The sequence below is a fragment of the Engraulis encrasicolus genome, chromosome 12 (genome assembly GCF_034702125.1).
Source record: "Engraulis encrasicolus isolate BLACKSEA-1 chromosome 12, IST_EnEncr_1.0, whole genome shotgun sequence".
Classification (NCBI taxonomy): domain Eukaryota; kingdom Metazoa; phylum Chordata; class Actinopteri; order Clupeiformes; family Engraulidae; genus Engraulis; species Engraulis encrasicolus.
This window is the reverse complement of record NC_085868.1, coordinates 48,619,262-48,623,255: the sequence shown is the minus strand read 5'-3', so window position 1 is coordinate 48,623,255 and position 3,994 is coordinate 48,619,262. Positions and strand designations below refer to the sequence as shown.

At 39.6% G+C, this 3,994-nt stretch overlaps 1 non-coding gene across 1 annotated transcript; it reads left to right on the top strand.

The window, feature by feature from the left end:
* The first annotated feature begins 1,685 nt into the window (after positions 1 to 1,685).
* On the top strand, positions 1,686 to 1,758 carry trnaf-gaa (transfer RNA phenylalanine (anticodon GAA)). Its single transcript has one exon. It is a non-coding gene; the product is annotated as a tRNA-Phe (tRNA).
* The last annotated feature ends 2,236 nt before the right edge of the window (positions 1,759 to 3,994 follow it).

Here is a 3,994-nt window from a genome sequence, read left to right as displayed (position 1 = left end):
CCCATGTACAACACACATATAGTTGTAGTTAAAAAAGAGGAAAAGGAGAGTGCTGCGTTGGAGACTCTTCTATTGTCGTGAATTTGCAAATTGCAATTCAACATTTGTGGTTTATAGATTGGAATGTGAATGTGGATGTTTTTATGTGGGCCGCACCAAACGAAAACTTCGGCAAAGACTGGCTGAACATAAGAATGCCATCAAAACAGTGAACCCCAACTACCCAATGGCTCAACACTACAAAAATGCTGGTCATACGAACCACATGACTCTAAAAGCCATGGTCATTGAAACAATTCCAAAAAGCACCAGAGAGGGTGACAGACTGAAACGGCTCTTACAGAGAGAAACATTTTGGATCCATACATTGAGAGCCACATCCTACCCTGGTCTAAATGAAGAAATAGACGTTTCTCCTTTTTTATGAAGTACCCCATGTTTGCCCCTTATCTTAATTTTTAATTATGTTGTGTTGTAGACTGCCTTATATGGCCAGTGAAAATGTCATAGTCTTCTAAATTTCTACCTCTGCCTATGCACCTATAGATGTCTGCATCTAGGCCCCTGTTTTAACAAAGAACTTAACTGGGCCCTTGAAGACTTTTTTGTTATTGTTTGTCCTTGTCTGTTGTTTACTTTGCAAATGCACTGGTGATGGGATTTTTATGTTAAAATGTATGTCACACTGCACTGATTTTGATTGGCTGTGTCTCTGTGTCACATGACATGGAATCCATTTTAAAAACATCTTTGCAAGAAGCAACAAAGTTTGCCCTGATGAAGACTGATTGTAGTCGAAACGCGTAGGCGTTATCCATTAAAATAAAGGATTTTTAACTTTTTTCACTAAGATCAGTGTGCCTCGGATCATTCTGACTACCACTTTCAACAAGGAACCTTCTTTTTGGACCTTCACACTTTGGAGATAGTCACAAGCCAATTAATATAGTTGTAGTTATTCACAAGTGTGTATGTGTATTTGGTGTAGATACGTTTTCCAAGTCTATTTCTTGTGGGTTTTAAATCTGAATTATTTTCTAAGCAATAAGTGGACACTCCTGTATTTTAGTGTACATTTGCTTGATTGTACAGAGGTATTGCTGTGACCTACTTGTTTGCACATAAAACTATTTGGGATTTGGAGTGTGCCCTATGCGTGTCTTTTTGTTTTGCCATGTTTACAGTTGGTAGTGTTATCAAAGAAAATAAAGGAAGATAATAGAATCTTACAACTGCTGGTTAAAGCCAACATCTTGGTACAAAAGGTATACCTTTATAAGTGATATGACTTTATGAGAGTATACCTTTGACAGGTACTGTGATCACATGGGAATGCAGCTTTGATTTGGTTAATATTATCGATCATAGGTAGGTACAAGTGTCAATGTCAAAATGTATAAATTGGAACAGACCTCCCAAAGCTTGTAGTGCATTGGGCAGTGTCCCACATTACCATTCATATCAGTGAAATACATGTACAGAGACCAAGTTGTCAGGATGTGTGATAAAATTCCATAGACCTTCATTTATACTTCATAAAGTTACAATTTACCCACACAACACAACTTATGTGCAGGTCAGTGTGAGCGCCACATGGGTGCGCCACGGGTACTTGCGCTCTTGGATAGCGGTGATCATGGCGCTTTAGGTATGACTCACGACCACGTGACTCACTCAGTATGAGCGCCGAAATAGCTCAGTTGGGAGAGCGTTAGACTGAAGATCTAAAGGTCCCTGGTTCGATCCCGGGTTTCGGCAGCTGGTTTCTCGGAACGTTTTGAGAAGCGCTCAAGTCGTGCTGGCTAGATTGACGTTCGGAGAACAACCCCGTTGTTGCGGGTTGGCCTCATATGACAATCGCCTATGTCGTTGTCTGAGATTGCAATACAATGCCTGGGTCTTGCAATAGGCCTGGGCTATAGACATAATGAGCTAATGTGCACACTTGGATAACATAGCCTAACGGAAAGTTGGCTGTTGATAGCCGCGCAAACACTGATTTTTTGTAATTGCCGATTGGGATTTTGACATTGGTATACTTTTTAAACTAGATTTTTACAACTACATTGCAGTGTGGTTACGTAGGTTATCATCTGGAAAAGAACCACATAGGCTTCACAGCATATACGCACCGGGTATGTCCACATGCCATACAAATGTTTATTGACACGCTTGTCAAAGACTATCCACTAGAGGGAGTCGAGTATAACAAATGGAGCGACCGACTCTCAGTCAGAAGGCAATGTACAGTAGTAGCCTAGGCCTACTCGCTCGGTATGCAGATTCTGTCGTCGTCATTATGAATTCTTGTGTTGTCAAATGTCAGGTGTGTGTGTGTGTGTGTGTGTGTGTGTGTGTGTGTGTGTGTGTGTGTGTGTGTGTGTGTGTGTGTGTGTGTGTGTGTGTGTGTGTGTGTGTGTGTGTGTGTGTGAAGTATTTTTGAAAGCCTACGCATTTTTAAATAGGCCTATTGGGAAATGCTTAGGCCTACACTTTTTCTAAAATGTCTTTGTAGAGAGGAGAGTGGGGACTGCTTGTAGCCTCAGCTGTTCTGTTACAGTAACTGTCAAAACAATGTAAAGAGGGTCAGGAACTGGACTGAGAACTATAAACCTATTCTCTACAATTGGTATTTGATTGTTGTAACATCTAATATATTTCCCATTGTTCGTTAAAAAAAAAGGTTGTTGTTATAAATCAGTTCATTTTGCATGTGTTTAGTAGGCTATGTATTTTTTTTTTATTTTTTTTTTAAGTTGCCAAATTTGTGGCCTCATTAAAGTGTAAACGAGCAGCAGGCACGTTTGTAACAAACAAAAAAAAACAAAAAAAAAAAACAGTGCCACCTGATATTCATTAGTTTATTTGTAGTCAAGAATACCTTTGGGAATATGTAAGCAGGCAAAAGAATATCCATTTCTATCAGTATGTGTAATGATGGCCTCATATTTAGTTGCAGACATTCAAGGTTCAGAAAGTAAAAACACCACTACATAGGCTATTTGTTCCAGACATTTCAGTGACCCAACTGATGCTAATGACCACAAATTCAGCCAGGTGAGCTTAAAGGTAATTATCAAAACCACCTGTGTGCTAGGGAGCACAGAGAGAAGGAATGGCCTATTAGCAGGACTTCTATTTTGTCAATACACACCCCTCCATACGCACATCCATGATATCTGTTAGTTTATTTGTCTTACATAATGCCATTCAAATAAAGACCAAGAAATACCCATATTTTTGGATTCGATACTGTCTTGTCCCAGGCCCAGTCAAGTGTTCAGCAATGCAGAAATTACTGTATGCTGGGTCTCAAATGGTGCACTTGTGCATTTCAGTGGTCATGTTTCATTGTGTATGGCATATTAGTTACGCACTGAAACATAGTGCATGAAGTGCACAAGTGCACCATTTGAGATCCAGCAATAGTGTTTGTAAAGCTGTCAAGTGTTGCAATTGCTTCATGTGTTGAAAAACGATATGCTTATCCCATTGGTATATTGCGACTTGGTGCTATTTAATTACCAAAATAACATGGACTCAAATGAGAGGACAGCACTTCTAGTCACATTCCACCATTTATTTGCTTGTAAGACTTTACAGGTCTTTCTGCGGGTGCTGATTGTATGCAGATATTTTTTAACACGGATATTTTCTATCCGTTTACATTCAAACGCAGCATGTGGATACAAATAAAAACACCATTGTGACTGGTGCGTTTTGGCTGTCTAAATGGGATGTTTAAAGCAGAGTTTTAAGTTGTGATAGGCCACCGCTCATCTGTTTAGAAGGTGCAGGATTCAGTAGAAATTTCAGTATAAAAAGAAGACAATCCGCACACTTCAGGTCTATTTTTGTGCAAAGAAGCTTTACTTGACTTGCAAGCTTTCGGTCCTAGGACCGAAAGCTTGCAAGTCAAGTAAAGCTTCTTTGCACAAAAATAGACCTGAAGTGTGCGGATTGTCTTCTTTTTATACTAAAGCAGAGTTTGGAA